The sequence below is a fragment of the Dendronephthya gigantea genome, unplaced genomic scaffold (assembly GCF_004324835.1).
Source record: "Dendronephthya gigantea isolate DGI-Jeju-01 unplaced genomic scaffold, DenGig_1.0 000274F, whole genome shotgun sequence".
NCBI classification, from domain to species: Eukaryota; Metazoa; Cnidaria; class Anthozoa; order Malacalcyonacea; family Nephtheidae; genus Dendronephthya; species Dendronephthya gigantea.
This window is the reverse complement of record NW_021163284.1, coordinates 3,725-23,628: the sequence shown is the minus strand read 5'-3', so window position 1 is coordinate 23,628 and position 19,904 is coordinate 3,725. Positions and strand designations below refer to the sequence as shown.

The 19,904-nt window shown below is 36.2% G+C and overlaps 1 long non-coding RNA gene and 1 pseudogene across 1 annotated transcript; one reads left to right on the top strand and one right to left on the bottom strand.

Moving 5' to 3' along the window:
- LOC114541210 overlaps nt 1–15,810 on the top strand; it is an 81,576-nt pseudogene extending 65,766 nt beyond the window's left edge.
- A 2,392-nt stretch (nt 15,811–18,202) lies between these two features.
- On the bottom strand, nt 18,203–19,557 carry LOC114541211. The gene is made up of 3 exons (XR_003689204.1): nt 19,429–19,557; nt 19,159–19,334; nt 18,203–18,800 (listed from the first exon to the last, which is right to left on the bottom strand). It is a non-coding gene; the product is annotated as an uncharacterized LOC114541211 (long non-coding RNA).
- Between the last annotated feature and the right edge of the window lie 347 nt (nt 19,558–19,904).

The window sequence follows — 19,904 nt, the reverse complement described above, 5'->3', positions numbered from 1 at the left end:
ACCGGCCCCTGGGGCCGGTTGTTCGAAAGGCGTTTAGCTTAAACGGTGGATAAGTTCATAATGGAAAACAAAATTATCTATTTGTTAAACTACTGAGCTGAAATATTTCGATGTAAATATTTTAATTGTCAATGAAAGTACATGTTAAATGCATAAGATACAGGTTCAGTCATTCACAAGATGTATGAGAGTATATTTAAACTTAGGCTTATCCACCGTTTAAGCTAAACGCCTTTTGAACAACCGGCACTTTAAAGGTCAGTTCACTTCTGAGGGATGTTTTATAGTCTGTTGACTTGCAAAGTATACAAGCGGCAAATCAACTAAAACGAATGCAGCACTGCTTTATCAATAACCAACTACATTCCATACGTCAGAAGTGAATTTAATCGGACAAAGTCGGATTGTGTGATCGGGTCTTGAGAGCAAATCTATTTAAAAATATCTTTAGGGAGCAAAGCCCGGTGAAGGTGGCGAACTTCCGGGTCACAAGGTCACACCAGAGATTGCAAAAACGCGATTGTCAACCTTGGGTGTGGCATTGATCAGCCCTCCACCACATCATGATATTTACTCCATTGAAGATCTTGCTGAGGTCAGTATAGTTTGGGATAGTCATGTCTGGTAGGAAAGACTAATATATAACTGAGTTGTTCTAATAACTTTTTATTATTGTGGGGCCATTCAGTAGCGTAGCCAGCCTGACGATTTGTCCCGCTATGCTAATATACTAGTGTTCATTGACTGTGAAAACAATAAATTTCTAAAGAAATGAATCATTATAATAACTCGAAATTTACATAGCGGGACAAAATCGTCAGGCTGGGTAACGCTACTGGGGCCAGTTGTATAAATGACTAGTTAACTTTTAACTGCAGTTGAGGACAGAATTGGCCACTTATAGTCGTGTATTTCTGAATTAACTAGGATTTAACTATGTTAAAGTGTTTTATACGACCGGCCTTAGGGGTTGGAAACAAATTTAAATATTCATCAAGCTTCAGACAGAGAGGGAATGGTTTTTTTGTGAGGACTAAACGTTCCAATAACCTACTTTTTACGAGGAACAGACTTCCTTGAAGATTAGTAAATTTAGGCAGGGGGCAAAGTTCTGGAGAGGTCTCCATAATTGTCCCTCATGTCAACCACTTTGTTTTTTTCAAGTCTACCCAATAATGAAACAACTTTCTAGAGCTTAAATCGATTATGACTTTTGGCACTTCACTCGATGCAGGTAAATTCTAGAGGTTCAAAGGGTCTTAAAAGACAAGAGCAAGAGCATTGCACGGCATCGCATAAGCGTAGGTTCGATTCCTGCCGGAGGACCGATAGTTGACTCATTTTTCCATCAACTGTTCCTGGCTTGAATTTGAAGTGTGTATAATTCCACTCGATTTTAAGACCCTTTGAACCTCTAGAATGTTCTAGAGGTTATGTCAATTCTTGTGATGGATGATGAAGAAATATATTCGCTGTTTTTTTAGTTGATTTTCAATCTGAAATGCTCCAATCCCAAGTCAAGAATTAGCGTTAAGCTGGTGTCAGAGGTCGGTGTTGGTGTAATTGCCGCTGGTGTGGCTAAGGTAATATGTTTTTGTGTTTTTTATCTATGGAAACAAAGAGGAATTTCGTTTTGAACTAATCAGCATATTTGTTTACATTTTTCAGGCAGAGTGAATCAGAATGCCTAAGTCTTAATACTTCATGTAAAATGGCGAATGATGTTTCTTTTTACCGGAAGTAGTCAAGATTTATGCATTCTGATTGGCTTACTGAAAATGCAAACAAATTTGCTGATTGGTTATTTCACATTTCACAAACATTTCACATCTTTTTTACATGTGTGTATGACTCAGGACATATCTCCTCTCTCCCCAGGGTCACGCCGAACACATCGTGATTTCCGGCCACGACGGGGGACTGGTGCTAGTTCGTGGACCGGCATCAAACACGCCGGATTGCCGTGGGAACTGGGTCTGAGTGAAACACATCAGACTTTGGTTTTGAATAATTTGCGGCGACGAGTTGTCTTGCAAACAGACGGACAATTGAGAACAGGTAATTGTTGGCAAATAGTAGGTTTCTAACTATAGATTACACTTTCATCCATGCAGAAAATTCAAAATCCAACACCACAGCTAGAGTGCCTTAAAATGAGTTAAATGGTAAAGTTTGGCCGGAAATTTGGCAAAATACATGGGTAGTATAGCTCTGCAAAGTTCACAAAGCCCTTATCTTCTTGTATCTCGCTAAAAATAAAACTACTTTTGGCTCAAAAAGATTTTTTCTGCATATGTAATACAAGTATACAAATTCACCATATTCATAAAGGTATATTTCTCGTGCATATTTTACAATATTTTTCAATCAAATTTTGACCAAAGATGTTCTTTTTTAATTTTAATTTTCTTGCCTGTATCAAAATTTAGTCAAGTTTATAGCTCATATATAATTATATTTATTAACCAACATTAGCAATATCGATCTCTCAACGAAGCTAACTATATCTTCACCTGATTTCAGGCCGTGATGTGATCATTGCTGCCTTGCTTGGGGCGGACGAATTTGGCTTTTCCACCGCCCCATTGATCAGCCTTGGCTGTACGATGATGAGAAAATGTCATCTCAATACGTGCCCCGTTGGCATAGCAACACAGGATCCTGTTTTGCGAAAGAAATTTGATGGCAAACCAGAATACGTCATCAATTATTTCTTCATGATTGCTGAAGAGGTTAGTGACGTACAGTTGATGTTTCATTTGATTATAACCCTTAATCCTAACCTAAATCCTAATCTAAATCCTAACTCTAATCCTAACCCTTAATCCTAATCTCAATCATAATCCTAGTCTTAACCATATTCCAAATTCTGTGATCCTAGCACTATTCCAAATCCTCAATCCTAATCCTCGATCCTGACCCTAATCCTAGTCCTAACCATATTCCAAACTTAAATCCAAACACTATTCCAAATCCCTAATCCTAAGGCAATCTTCTGAGGTAATTTCTAGAAGTAACAATGATGGAAAGTCGCTCTCTTTCTTCACCTCAAATGGCCAGGCTCTGAAAGGATATCTGTGTTCATCTAGGTACGCGAATACATGGCTAAGCTGGGTTTTAAAACAATGAAGGAAATGATCGGGCAGACACAATGCATCAAGAATTCTGAAGATCCTTTGAACGAGAAAACTAAGGTTCGCGAAATTAGATATTGGATGAAATTGTGAAATTGCAATTCATGCAAGCTTCTCAACTATCTTTCGTCGTCTGAATGTATGTTCATAGTGCTGGTACTAGTAGAACTTGTAACGAATTGTATCGACATTTGATGTTTTACCTTATATTTGAAAGTTCAGGGGCCGGTTGTATCACGCCCGTTTAGCTTAAACGGTGGATAAGTCAAAATTAAATAACACTCTTACAACTCTCTTGAATGAGTCAACTTGAATATTATGCACTGAATATGTAGTTGTAAACAGTATCTTTGTATTAAGGTTAAAAACATTTAGTGCTTGTTGAATAAAACGGCAGACTTGCTTTCTATTTTGAACTTAACCACCGTTTAAGCTAAACGGGCTTGATACAACCGGCCCCAGAAGATCAAAGCGAAATTTATATTTTTTGTAGCTTCTTGACTTCGGAAAGATTCTGCTTCCAGCTCATTCCTTGAGCGAAGGTGAACATTTTGGTGGAACTGAGGGACAGGAGTTTGGATTGGAAGATAGAATGGTGAGATTTACTAATATCATACCATACGATACCATACCATACCATATCATATACCATACCATACCATACCATACGATATCATACGATACCATACGATACCATACCATACCATATCATATACCATACCATACCATACCATACCATACCATACGATATCATACGATACCATACGATACCATGCCACCGTACCATACCATACCATAACATACTATACCATACCATCATAAACCATTTACCATGAGATGCAGTACTTTGCTTATACCAGGCCATAATGTACCATAACCTACCAAAATTTAAACCATACTACACCAGACGGTCTCCTCGTTTCTTTAGGAGGATGAACTCATCGCAGCCGTTCACGATGTTCTTGAAGGGAAGCGAAAAAACGTTCTCATTGAATTCAATATTGGAAATCAAGATCGAAGTTTTGGAACAACAACAAGCTATCACATATCCAGGTAACAACCCAGATTTAACCCCACAACATGAAAAACATTCACCCTTGGAAAAATAACGAAAAATATATCCATGTTGATCTTACTTTGAAAAAATGAGGCCAATTGAAACGTTCAGGTCTCTTTCAGACGACGAACTTTTCATCTACCGAACCTCATGTTAAACGAACTAAAGTCTTTATTTCAAGTTCATTTGCATTTGATTTTGTACATGAAAAGTTCGACGTCTGAAACGGGCCTAAGTTTGAACCAAAATAGCATCAGAAAAATCTGTTTTGTTGTGGTTGCAAAATGCTACAAGATTTATACTAAAAAGATTTATTTTATCTGATTATTTTCCTAGAAAACTCCTCGACACTGGCCTACCTGAAGACACGGTTTTCGTGAAACTTAAAGGGTCTGCAGGTTTGTTGATTTTTCTGTGTTTCATTTGAGCAATATTACCAAGAACACTTAATCTATTTGTTGTAACCCCATAAAACGCACTCAATATATGTTAAAAATTTCCTTTTTGATATTTTCAAGGTCAAAGTTTCGGGGCGTTCGTTTGTCGTGGTATTACTTTAGAGTTGGAAGGAGATGCAAATGACTATGTAGGAAAGGTAAATATATTAATTTGCCCTGAGTAAAACTTCATAAACCTAACTCTTTAATCCAGGAAGTGGCTTTTGGATTCTTCCTAAATTTTTCCTTAAATCCAAGGTTTCAATGAAAAGGCCTTTCATTTAAAGTTTCTTGACGTTAAGGCAATGTTACTTCTTGTATTTACAGGGTCTTTCTGGCGGGAAGATAATATTATATCCGAGCAAGAATTTGCCCCAGAATTTCAAAGCTGAAGACAATATCATTGCTGGGAATGTCTGTCTCTATGGCGCCACGTCTGGGAAGGTTTGTAATCATTAGTTCTAAACTGTTCTTCCTAGAGGTCCAATAAGGATCATCTCTTATTGATCCAGTGTTACTACAAGAGGAAACCTAAACTAAACTAACTTTATTTATGCTGGATAGCTCTATCAGTTCTAAACTGTTCTTCCTAGAGGTCCAGTAAGGATCATCTCTTATTGATCCAGTCTTACTACAAGAGGAAACCTAAACTAAACTAACTTTATTTATACTGGATAGCTCTATCAGTTCTAAACTGCTCTTTCTAGAGGTCCAGTAAGGATCATCTCTTATTGATCCAGTGTTACTACAGGAGGAAACCTAAACTAAACTAACTTTATTTATACTGGATAGCCCTATCAGTTCTAAACTGTTCTTCCTAGAGGTTCAGTAAGGTTCATCTCTTATTGATCCAGTGTTACTACAGAAGGAAACCTAAACTAAACTAACTTTATTTATACTGGATAACTCTATCAGTTCTAAATTGTTCTTCCTAGAGGTCCAGTAAGGATCATCTCTTATTGATCCAGTGTTACTACAGAAGGAAACCTAAACTAAACTAACTTTATTTATACTGGATAACTCTATCAGTTCTAAACTGTTCTTCCTAGAGGTTCAGTAAGGATCATCTCTTATTGATCCAGTCTTACTACAAGAGGAAACCTAAACTAAACTAACTTTATTTATACTGGATAGCTCTATCAGTTCTAAACTGCTCTTTCTAGAGGTCCAGTATGGATCATCTCTTATTGATCCAGTGTTACTACAGGAGGAAACCTAAACTAAATTAACTTTATTTATACTGGATAGCCCTATCAGTTCTAAACTGTTCTTCCTAGAGGTTCAGTAAGGTTCATCTCTTATTGATCCAGTGTTACTACAGAAGGAAACCTAAACTAAACTAACTTTATTTATACTGGATAACTCTATCAGTTCTAAATTGTTCTTCCTAGAGGTCCAGTAAGGATCATCTCTTATTGATCCAGTGTTACTACAGAAGGAAACCTAAACTAAACTAACTTTATTTATACTGGATAACTCTATCAGTTCTAAACTGTTCTTCCTAGAGGTTCAGTAAGGATGATCTCTTATTGATCCAGTGTTACTACAGAAGGAAACCTAAACTAAACTAACTTTATTTATACGGGATAACTCTATCAGTTCTAAACTGTTCTTCCTAGAGGTCCAGTAAGGATCATCTCTTATTGATCCAGTGTTACTACAGGAGGAAACCTAAACTAAACTAACTTTATTTATACTGGATAGCTCTATCAGTTCTAAACTGTTCATCCTAGAAGTCCAGTAAGGATCATCTCTTATTGATCCAGTGTTACTACAGGAGGAAACCTAAACTAAACTAACTTCACTTTTAATTCCTTAGGCATATTTTCGTGGAGTGACTGCCGAACGCTTTTGTGTTCGCAATTCAGGCGCCATTGCTGTTTGTGAGGTGGGTCCAAAGATCTTCAAACGCTGTACTAAGTATGATTATGATTATGAAACACTGCACAGATGCAACTGAAATATGTTGTTGTAACTCAATAGGTAGAATCTGTCTTACATTGTAAAGAATACATTATTTTTCAGGGGTGTGGTGACCATGGTTGTGAATACATGACGGGGGGAACGGTCGTTATTTTGGGACCGACTGGAAGAAATTTTGCGGCCGGAATGTCGGGAGGGATCGCTTACATTTTTGACCGGTAAAAATTGTCGAAGTATTGGCGCTTATAGATCTCAAATATGACAAACTGGTAGCAAATGTGAACAAGCTTCTGACGATTTCTTTCCTATTTAGGTCAGGTAAATTCCCAAGTCTTTGCAACACACAAAAAGTTGATCTTGATCCATTACAAGATGAAGATTATACCTCACTAAAACACATCATTCAGGATCACTTTCATTACACGCAATCTACCGTGGCAAAGACCTTGTTAGATAACTGGAGTGAGGCTGTTAAACTCTTCATCAAGGTTTGCATATTGTCGATAATATAATATATGATAGTTTATGAAACTCTTATGTCAACTCTCGCTTGTCAACTCTCATGCAACTCTTGTTCTCGTTTAATCAAGCAATAATAGTTGATGAAACTCTCATGTAAACTCTCGCTTGTCAACTCTCATGCAACTCTTTTTCTCGTTTGATCAAGCAATGATAGTTGATGAAACTCTCATGTAAACTCTCGCTTGTCAACTCTCATGCAACTTTTGTTCTCGTTTGATCAAGCAATGATAGTTGATGAAACTCTCATGTAAACTCTCGCTTGTCAACTCTCATGCAACTCTTGTTCTCGTTTGATCAAGCAATGATAGTTGATGAAACTCTCATGTAAACTCTCGCTTGTCAACTCTCATTCAACTTTTGTTCTCGTTTGATCAAGCAATGATAGTTGATGAAACTCTCATGTAAACTCTCGCTTGTCAACTCTCATGCAACTTTTGTTCTCGTTTGATCAAGCAATGATAGTTGATGAAACTCTCATGTAAACTCTCGCTTGTCAACTCTCATGCAACTCTTGTTCTCGTTTGATCAAGCAATGTTAGCTGATGAAACTCTCATGTAAACAAACTCTCGCTTGTCAACTCTCATGCAACTCTTGTTCACGTTTGATCAAGCAATGATAGTTGATGAAACTCTCATGTAAACTCTCGCTTGTAGGTTATTCCTCGAGAATATAAACTAGCATTGAAACAGCAAGAAAACGAGGAGATCTTGGTTAGTAGAAAATATTCCGAGATGTATAAACACTATTATTTCAACGAATTACTTGAAGTGATATTTTGTATGTGGTAAATTAAGGATAAAGTTTATCAAAGGTAACGTTTTAAATCATTCAGAGTGAAAACCCTTCGCATCAAAATGGCGATGAAAAGATGGATGGTAATTTTTACGAAGAAGTGCCATTAAGAAAGGATTCGGTGAACGACATTGCTGATATTGAAGAAGCTGTTCCGAATGACAGTGATGAGAAAAACATTGATAAACAAAGGTATTAGTAAAATATCGGTATATTTAGGCCCCGTTTACACTATACTGGATTGTTTCCGGAGTGGGTCAAATTTTGTAGCAGTAAAAAAGAAAGGCAGTAAAAAAATTACTGTCAGAGATCAAAGTAAATATACCAAATCTATCAAACTAATAAGCATTTGCTACTATAACCGTTGCCCTTTAAAGGGAAAGGAAGATATCGTGACAATCGAACCAGTATAGTGTAAACGGGGCCTTAGACTGTTAGAAAATTTCTCCTTCGAGTATTCACCAATTCCGTGTCTTTGGTTTTTTTTGGGGTCCGGGCTAAATTGCTCGCCTTGCGTCAAAGGCCCTGGCCAGCCACCCTTATTGAGAGTTTGACAAAACAATTTAAGTTGCTATCTTTGCCAATCAGTCCAGATTAGAACCACAAAGAATCAAGGTGTCTAGTAGAACACTGCTAGCTTGTTTGATGACTGAATTCAACATCTTTTACGATTGCTTTCAGAGGTTTTGTGCGATACAAAAGACGCGCGAATGCTTACAGACCAGCTAAGAAACGATTGAAGGACTGGAACGAGATCTATAATCATCCCAAACAGAAGGAACTGAAGGTGCAAGCTGCAAGGTCAGCGTTGCATGGAACTATCATTTTACTACGTGATGAAAGCAGAGTTTACTGCCTAGCGGTCCAGTGTTACTACAGGAGGAAACCTAAACTAAACTAACTTTATTTATGCTGCATAGCTCTATCAGTTTTAAACTGTTCTTCCTAGAGGTCCAGTAAGGATCATCTCTTATTGATCCAGTGTTACTACAGGAGGAAACCTAAACTAAACTAACTTTATTTATACTGGATAACTCTATCAGTTCTAAACTGTTCTTCCTAGAGATCTAGTAAGGATCATCTCTTATTGATCCAGTGTTACTACAGGAGGAAACCTAAACTAAACTAACTTTATTCATACTGGATAGCTCTATCAGTTCTAAACTGTTCTTCCTAGAGGTCCAGTAAGAATCATCTCTTATTGATCCAGTGTTACTACAGGAGGAAACCTAAACTAAACTAACTTTATTTATACTGGATAGCTCTATCAGTTCTAAACTGTTCTTCCTAGAGGTCCAGTAAGAATCATCTCTTATTGATCCAGTGTTACTACAGGAGGAAACCTAAACTAAACTAACTTTATTTATACTGGATAGCTCTATGAGTTCTGGACTGTTCTTCCTAGAGGTCCAGTAAGCATCATCTCTTATTGATCCAGTGTTGCTACAGGAGGAAACCTAAACTAAACTAACTTTATTTATACTGGATAGCTCTATCAGTTCTAAACTGTTCTTCCTAGAGGTCCAGTAAGGATCATCTCTTATTGATCCAGCGTTACTACAGAAGGAAACTTAAGTATTTATACTGGATAGCTCTATGAGTTCTATAGTGTTCTTCCTAGAGGGCAAGTCTTAATAACCCCTTATTATCGTGTTTTGTCTATTATAGATGCATGGATTGTGGCGTGCCTTTCTGTCAGTCAAAAACTGGCTGTCCTTTGGGAAATGTAATCCCGAAATGGAATGATCTTGTTTTTCACGTAAGTTTTTAAGCAAAAATCCTCTTTTCACTGTACTATTGAACTAACTGAAACTGGGTAAATGAATATTGCAATTTAATCTCCACTCTCAGGGTCAATGGCAAGACGCTTTGGACAGATTGCTGCAGACAAATAACTTCCCAGAATTCACCGGGAGAGTTTGCCCCGCGCCATGTGAGGTAAGAAACATCTGATCTCATAACATTTAAGCAGAAACTGTATTGATAAAAACCACGATTTTTATGATTCATTTCACTGACCAGAGATCTTCAGATTTCAACCAACCTGGATAAGCTTTTCTATTTTTTTCGTCATGTTGTCAGGGTGCCTGTGTGCTGAGCATCAATTCACAACCTGTTACGATCAAAAGTATCGAATGTCAAATCATTGATGTTGCTTTTGAAAAAGGATGGATGAAACCTCAGGTAATATCATCTGTACTCCATCAAACACCCCATCAATAAGAGATGATTCTTACTGGACCTCTAGGAAGAACAGTTTAGAACTGATAGAGCTATCCAGTATAAATAAAGTTAGTTTAGTTTAGGTTTCCTCCTGTAGTAACACTGGATCATTAAGAGATGATCCTTACTGGACCTCTAGGAAGAACAGTTTAAAACTGATAGAACTATCTGACCTCTGGACCTTGGTTTATATTTTCTAATGTACTTATTTTAGCCGCCTCAAATGAGAACAAACAAAACTGTTGCTATCATTGGAAGTGGTCCTGCTGGTCTAGCAGCTGCCGCTCAACTCAACAAGGTATCAAAATTAAACTTTCAAAGCCATCGTAATTTCTACATGAACAAATTTTATCAATATCTCTCTTCGTTAAATCTTGCTAGACTGGCTCAGGTGAACTGCCCCCCCCCCTCCTAGTGCTATTGAAAAATATAGACGTTCTCTGTTTAAAATATTTAGTCTATATTTAGTCTTCACTCTTCACCCTTCGAAGACTGCCTGTAGTTGACGGTCGAAAGCTCGTCAAATAATAAATATTTCAACCTGAGAACGTCTATATTTTGCAATATAATTGACCCTGGTTAGCATCATATATTTCAAAGCCCCTCATGTAGTGAGAATTTGTGATAAGATTATTATTATTATAAAGATCTGGCTATAATATAAAACAATTACAGCATTCGACGTTCGCTTATATGCGACTCAATTTCATGCTGAGATTGTTAATATGAGATATTTTTCTATGTTGCGTAATATATGCTCAAAACCTCAGTTATATCTTCATGCAACAGCACTAAAATTTTCAGCATTAAAAATGTTTTGCAAACCTGAAAAGCATCCACAAAGTATGTTTACTGTATAATCTTAAAATATTGTGAAAATGAAAAGATTTCTCGGGATACGCCGGGAAGAAAATGACACTTGAATCGAAGCTTCTTTTGTATTCATTTCAGTAATAATGGCGTTGACATTATATAATAGCCGCATTATATTTTGAAATAACTCCTTTCTTTGGTGTTTTGCATTCACTAAATACAGTTCAAAACTTAGTTCACAACATAATCTAAAGAATAAAGGTAAATTAAATTAATTTTGAGCGGTACGCCGAAAAGATTTTAGGTTTTAAGCGTTTTCCCGCCAAAATATACGACATTAAATATATCGACATTTGACTCTATGTTTTGTTTTTAAAATGTTGTATTTTAAAGGCTGGTCACCTTGTCACGGTTTATGAAAAGAACGAGAAATGTGGCGGATTACTGATGTATGGAATTCCTTCAATGAAAATTGAGAAAGAGGTTTGTTTAAAATAATGAATATATAATTTGCTTCATTTTACCAACCTGATTAAGACCTAATCCTAACCCTAATTCTAGCCTGATTTAAAGGATTAATTTCGTGTATTCAGGATTTAGTAAACATGGAATTATTTCCAATATTATACCTCAGATTCAAATAGTCCAATAAAAAAACTGTATTTGTACCACGTGATGAGTAGATTTTTTGTGGAAGCACATAGACTGCGAACTTAAATCCTGGTATTTTTACCCGGGGCATGTAATTTAAAGTCGAATTACCCTCTTTTGCCCGCAAGGGAGGGTGATTCCACTTTAAATCACCCTCGAATTCGTAAACTAGCCTGCCGTTACGGGTGTCAGATTGTAAATATGGCCGACGGCAACAAGACGCCGGACGACAATGACGAGGGAAATTCGTCGGTACAAGATGAAATTGAACGACTTTTGTCCAGTAAATATTATATATTTTGAATATTATTTTATATTTCATAAATGTTAAATTATCGTTATTATATTTATTTGAAATAAAAGGTATTTGCCTTTTTGTCAAAAGCTTTAAATTTTCGGTATAATATATCAGTTATCAACCTTTCACTCGGGTGATTCCACAAGAAATTACCCTGAGGGATGAAATATTCCTCGGGCAGCGCCCTCGGAATATTTCATCCCTCAGGGTAATTTCTTGTGGAATCACCCTCGTTCCAGGTTGATAACTGATAATAATTCACACCAGATCACGTTTCACGAACTCCAGATTCCAAACCTACGATTCCGTGTTTTCCATGGGATCATTTGTAAACAAATACCAGCCCTTGTGAAAGACACTTGAAATATATTTCACCCAAGAATTATTTGTCTGTTGCTTTAGACACATAATTCGTCGAAAGATTCGAAGTAAATTCTAATACAGACTTTATCCGCATCGATCATAATATACTTAGTCTAAATATTTCATTATTATGATTGATTTTTCTTGGTATAAAGTATCGCTTTCTTCGAACTCATTTCCATATAATGAAATAAGAAATTCCTACCAACACAAACACAACCAATTGCAAGTCAGTATTTCAACAGGAGGTCAATTACCTTTTGTCACAAGACATGATAATGATATCATATTTTCATACAAGCAAATTCCTGTCTACAAAACACTCCTTAAATATATTTGTCTTCGTAAATTTATCATTTTTGGGAAGATTTCGGGAAATACAAACACAGACTTCTTCAAGAACGAAGACTGTATCCATATTCAGTCTATACAGCGAGGTTTATACTACAGAGCGACAAACAACACAGAACTTGCTTTATTATTACGACACAAGAACGACGTGAAATATGGCTTCATATATACAAGGCTACGATGAAAAAAGGTTTGTGAACCAAATCAATCGAAATTTTCATTGTCAGATTTGCTTCAATGTCTTGAAAGAGCCGGTTATGTGTTCGAGAAACCAGCATTCTTTTTGCCGTTGTTGTATTACGAAACATCTGGAAAATTCTCAAACATGTCCAACGTGTGCTGATGAACTGACCGTAGAGACTTTGATCGAACCACCGCGAATGGTAAAAGATTTTTTAAATGAATCAAAAATTCGTTGCGTTTACATCGACAGAGGTTGTCAAGAAGTTGTAGAATTACAGCATCTTGACCGGCATGAAGATACATGTGGATATACACCAGCCGTTTGTACAAACCAAGGCTGTGGTTTAATTGTCAACAAGCGTGATCTTATTCACCATGAAAGTGAAGTCTGTGAATTCCGAAAGTTGAAGTGTCACTCGTGCGGAGAAATAACCAAAACTTTGACAAATATGGAGGAAAGAATGGCGAATATCGAGAAGAATAATGTAACAATTGAAACTAAAATAACAAATTTAGAGAAAAATCGTGAAAGAAATGCGGCAGATATGAACAACAAAGTCGATGGATTGAAAACAGCTTTGGTCAGAGCTTTTGATGAAATGAAGGACGTTCTTATCACGATGGAGGGCAGGATAGAAGAAAGCACAAGAAATAGAAATGGTTATAAGGAAAATATAATTGTTGCTGGAGGTTATGGAACTAACTATGTAGAGATGTTTAACTGGCGTCAAAGAACATGGTCGCCATTACAATCAATGCCAACAAATCGTTGGGGAGCGACTTCATTTATTTATAACAATCATATGACCATAGCTGGGGGTACCTGTGGTTTGTCTGACATTGTTGATGATATGATTAAAATGAATATTGACCGAAACCCTGATCTCTCAACACACTGGAGTGACTGTCCTGTTAAACTACCTGATAAGTTGAGATATCACAGAAGTGTGCTGTATAATGATCAGTTGATAGTGTCTGGAGGTGATAATAGAAATGGTTTATCTGACTTGATCAGAGCAGTCCAGCTTGTTCCTCCCTATACTGTGAAGACCTTATCAAGAATGCCAGAACCAAGACATGGTCACAGCATGGAAATATTTGATGATAATTTGTTGATAGTTGGTGGAAGTACAACTGACAGTTACAAAGACAGCCTCAGCAGTGTTGTACTGTACGATATAAAGAAGAATGAACTGAAACAGTTGTCACCACTGCCGTATGAAGTGAGTGCTATGGCAACTGTGAGATGGGGAGACAACATTGTTGTTATTGGTGGTGCTGACAAACAATGCAAGACATTAGATACAGTTATCATTTACAATGTCAAGACAGAACAAAGTCACATGCTGCCATCAATGAGATTTAAGAGGAGGGCATGTACTGCAGTTGTTATTGAAAACAACATTGTGGTCCTTGGAGGATTGGGTGAGCAAAGAATGCTGAAGTCAGTTGAAGGTTTCAACTTTGAAAAATATTCTTGGGAAGAATTTCTAGAAATGTCTCAAGCAAGATGCCGACACACTGCTTTTGTTGTTTGAAAGATGTAAAAAGTATTCGTGAAAAAGCAATGAGACTTCCAATCTGTATAACAATTTCAAACAGTTGAAAATAGATTAAATATTGTGAAATAAAAAAATAAAATAAACTGAAAATTCCCTCGTATGCGTAATCAATTATCATTGCCACACAAAATTTAAGAGTTAAAACGTTCTTTCGTTGTCGTGTTCACGTGAACCCGCACACGTTGTCGTGTCGTGAACACGCACAATAATTGGTGGCTATCAGGTATACAATATACTTTATAAGCGCCGTGGTGGCTATCAAATCAACTGAGATTAAAACTCTTTTTCCACTTGGCGTAATTTTGCGCGAAGTTAAATTTCTCGTTGTCTCAAAAACCTGATTTCCAGCGCGCTTTTCTAGACATAATGTGGAATATTTTGTTTTATTTTTTAGTTAAAAGCAATTTATTGAGAATAGTTTATTCTAGCGGTTGCAATTCAAAAGAAATAGATGGAATTTTTTTGCTTTTTGCCCAACAGACACCTTGAAACCCAGTCTTTTTAGAAAAAAAAGAAGCTTTCAAGTCTGTTTTTTTTACCACTAAACAGCAGAGAAAAAATTGATACAAATCAACACACTCACTGACCTAAATAATTAGATTACAGTCTATCAATTTCGAGGGTGACAACACCCTCCTGGAAACCATGACGTCAGGTGAAATAATCGTCTCATTACTTTAGGTCGTTCAAAGACGTATCCATCTTCTGGCTGAGGAAGGGATAGGATTCATCCCAAATACCGAAATCGGAGTCGATCTTTCCGGCCAGCAGCTGCTCGAGTCATATGACGCCATCCTTTTAGCGATTGGTTCAACCGTTCCACGTGACCTCCAGATTCCTGGTAGGCAGACAAACCCAATTTCATAATCAAACCTAAATACTAGAAAATAGGAAAAACAGTTTAGAATTGATAGAGCTATTCAGTATAAATAAAGTCAGTTTAGTTTCCTCCTGTAGTAAGACTGGATCAATAAGAGATGATCCTTACTGGACCTCTAGGAAGAACAGTTTAGAACTGATAGAGCTATCCAGTATAAATAAAGTTAGTTTAGTTTAGGTTTCCTCCTGTAGTAACACTGGATCAATAAGAGATGATCCTTACTGGACCTCTAAGAAGAACAGTTTAGAACTGATAGAGATATCCAGTGTAAATAAAGTTAGTTTAGTTTAGGTTTCCTCCTGCAGTAACATTGGATCAATAAGAAATGCTTACCAAAGCTTTTAAAACATTTAGCTCCCTGAGTTGAGTGTCCAGTTGAATAGTTTTGAAACTTTCTATACCAACCTTGCGTATATCACTTGTGGATATGTTTAACATAAAAAAATGTTGTCAGTTCAACCAATGAAAAGCATAATCTTTCGCAAGTCGGAGTAACATAAAAAAAAATTCAATCTTTAGGTCGAGAACTTAAGGGCATACAGTTCGCTATGGATTTTCTGGAAAAAAATCAAAAGAAACAGCTTGGTATGTTTAAATTTGCTTCATCGAAATTCATTTAATCGAACTGCAGTCCAGTTGAGCTGTCTGCAATAGTTCAAATGTTAAACATAAAGATCGCATCTTGTTTTTACAAGAGGGTAAATCAATTACGATTTTGTTGCCCTCCACTCGATGTAGGTAAATTCTAAAGGTTTTTAAAGGGTCTTAATTTCGAGTAAAATCATACACAACTCAATTCAAGCCAGGAACAGTTGAGAAAAATTAGTCAACTATCGGTCCTCCGGCAGGAATCGAACCTACGCTTTTGCGATGAACTATTCCTGGCTTGAATTCAATTGACCATAACGAAAAAGATGGCGGATGTACATTTTACCAGAATGCATTGCGGTCGGAAATCGTTAAAAAAAGCGAACAGACGTCTTTTAAAGGACAGGCATAAAACCAGAAGTTAATTTCTTCGCTGAGTTAAATTTCACGTCATTAGGAGTTTTTCTTCGCTGGATATGCCAGGGTCTTCGTACCCAGGTTTTTTAGGTTCAGTCAGCTTTGCCAACGTCTTCTCATTAAACCAGTAAGGCTTTCGTACTTTTTTCTTTCAGTTTGTCATTTTGAGAACTTCGTTTTTTACTTCTCTTTTTAATAAAAAGAAAGCAAATCGAACAGAAGCCATTTTCAAGACCTAATTATTTTTAAAAACTTCCTTTTGTTCTTCATTTTTTCAAATTGAGTTCCAATTCAAACGAGTTACCGCTCAACATTACGCAGGCTTTCAAGCAATAACAATACACAATATATAATATAATCTTCCTTGCCTTCCTTTCAACGACATTCATTTCATCAAAATATCCATGGCCTTCTTTCATTGCCTTCCTCAAAGGACATGAACTCATCGTCTTGTTATTGAGCTCACAAAGACCAAGTTTTCCTCATTGTTGTACGAGAGACTGTATTCATAGTTGTAAGATAGCATTTTTTATTTTCGTAGCAATAAAACAAACAATCAGCTTGTGAAGTTACCCAGTAACTTGCTATAACGTTATCTGTCAACACCATGTCTATAAAATCAATTTTGAACTGACACGTTAGTTTCACATGACTATAAAAGTGTATTTTCTTATTTTGGGGAAATATCAAGAAAAATTACGATTGTCTTTTGTTGAACCGACAATTTATTTTTATCTAATCGTTTATAGACTTAATTTCAGCCGGCAATATCTGTCGTATTTGTTTATTCATAATTTTGATCTGCAAACATGCAACAAACAACGCAACTTTTAAACGATACATGCCTGTTCTTTTAATTTTGTGCTCTCTTTGAGTTTTGGAGAAGAAGAAAAGATGTCTGAAGAATACCCTGCCGTTCATATATGCTGTTTTTCCATAACTTTATTTAATTAAACTTCTTGACATGAAACAGAAAATTTATAGCTAAAAGCGGCGTAGATGAATTAAAACGTTTTCTTTATGAACACCGCTATATTTTTTATATTTTAAACAAGAAAACTTTATTAATATTTAGCTTTGTACTGACACAAAATGAAACAAAGTACGATAAATAGGAACTAAGTTTGTTTGTGTGTGTATATATAAATTAATACGAGAGAGAGCCTATATATATCATGATTATTAGGACAAAACCGTGCTTCGAGTTCAACTTACCTGCAAAAATCAATTGAAACGCGATCGGCTTATGGCACGAAATATTCCCAGTTATAAGTGATGTATTCTGAATTAAGATGATGATTGTAGCAAGTATATAATTTCCTGATTTCCAAGACATTGCATTCTTTATGTTGCAAGACGAATTGTCGAAATGGTTGGCATTTAATTCAAAAAGGAATACCCGCATTAATTAATATTCATTTATATACGTACATTTACGGTTCTAACCACAAGTCATTTAACACCTGCTATAAATACCAATTATTTGTAATGTAAAGTCGATTTCCCGTCATGCACTGATTTCTTATGTATTTTAAATCGGTCGATCATCAGCCGACCTTTAATTAAGAAAAAAAATACTCTGAAGAAAAAACTTTATAAACTTTGTAAACTTAAGGATGAGTTAGGGACTCCTATATATTATATCATGCATACGGCAACGGTTTTTTCGTAGCTATTAAAAAAATCCCTTAGGCTTGAGGTTTTTTATTTTATTTATTGAAAACATATTTATACATGCATGAAAACCTCTTCAATTAAATATAACTTGCATAAATGAAGGTCCCGATGACTAATTTATTCCGGATACTGGGTCCTATCGCAAAATACTGCAAGGTTGTCATTGCACCCCGGCATTACTAAAGGCATAAGTTCGATGCGTGCGCGAGGACTGGTAGTTTTCTCAACCGTTCATGCCTTGTATATGATTTCCACTCGAAATAAACACCTTTATTAAACGCTTTTCTAATAAATCTAGCATATTGAAGGTAAACTATATAATTTCAGGTGAATTACAGGTGGAGTTATAATAATAACAACACATAATATAGCAATAAGAGAAAGGTTCATAAGAATAGGCCTTATTGTCAAATAACGGTATGTTTCCTAGCTTTCACTAAGAAACGTGGACAAAAGAAATAATATAAGTGGGATATAAACAGAATGTCTTAGCTATATACTTAATATACGCATGCCGTTATTCTTAATTTTTAGACAAAATAACGTAGACAGGTGTAATGAGCCAGTTATTATTGTTCGGCAGAAACTTCAAACAAAAGTGAGCTGCTGAATGTTATCATTTTAGTTTTGCATGCCAGTGATATCACAAAGAACATTGCATTAAGAAACTTCACGGGTAGACTTCTACTTCACATAATGTTAGAACCTGCCCTGATCCAGGAATAATAATATTCACATATCTTCCAATCATTGGATTGGGACACACAATACTCTTGGTTTCAGCCTTCAGTGAATGATATCCGCCACATAAAGGATTGGAATTACCATTTGCGTTATTAAGGGTTGCACCAATCCTGATCTGAAAATTTGAAAGTCTTTCAGAGCAACAGTCTGAACGATTGGTGATGATCAGTTTTCGAATGAAAAACTATAAACAAAAGGAAATTATAACCAATCAAAAGTCAGGTGTTTGATTCCCGCCAGGTCAAGCAAATTCAGAGTAAGCGCACCTTCACAACACTAAGTTCAACCCTAGGTTCAACTTAGTATGACTTCTGTAAAATTAGACACTCGTCCAAGATAGTTGACAGTGACAAGCATCAATAGTGTTAATTATCCAAACATAAATACGTTACAAATAATATGTACTCACCCGAGTGGGCAGAGTATGTTTATGCTAATTATGTCACAACCTCATGCAAATGCTTATTTCATATTCAAGTATGAGGATAATAGTTAAAAAGGATTAATTTTAGGATTAAATTAAAAGGATTAAGATTACTTACAACATGTTGTAGATCCACTCTCCACCATGGGGAGTTTGTTCCATATGTATGAGTACATGAACCTTGTCTCCAATTTGAACTTCTCCTGCCATCAACAGCTCTTTTTGCAACAGCTCCATATGCTGTGTTTGTTTGAATGGCAGGCTTGTTTCGAGCTAGATTAATGGTACTTGGGTCTGAAAGAAACGAAAAACAGGGGGGGTCTGCATCTGATTAAATTATTGTTCACTTTTAGTTAGCACTATAGGAATGATTTTGTTTGCAAGGTACCTTGCTTTATGTAACAGAATACTTTCATGGTAACCCAGGATGTCTGTTCGGAAGCTAACCAGTATTCACCATCGTTGTCATGACAACTGCTGATGTCCAGACAAGACGCGCCTGGGTTTTGCTCTGATCCATACACCTGAGAAATAATAACGTCAATAAATAGATTCCCTGAGGAACATTTATTGTCAATCGCTGACAAACAATTATAACCCCTGCATTCTGAATATTTCTGATATTCTGCATTTATTCCAATCTAGGGTCTTGATAAACGGAGTTAATTCATTTATTATTTATTCTGTACGCAAAAACAGTCAAGTCAGCTGTGTCAGCCAAGCAAAACAACAAATATATTTCGTCGAGTCAGCTTTGCCAGCTTACTATTGTTTCATTTTGTATTTTGAGAACTTCGTTGTAAAGCAAATCGAGCAGAAGCCATTGAGCACAAGGCAAAACTATTTTTTAAAAACTTTCTTTTG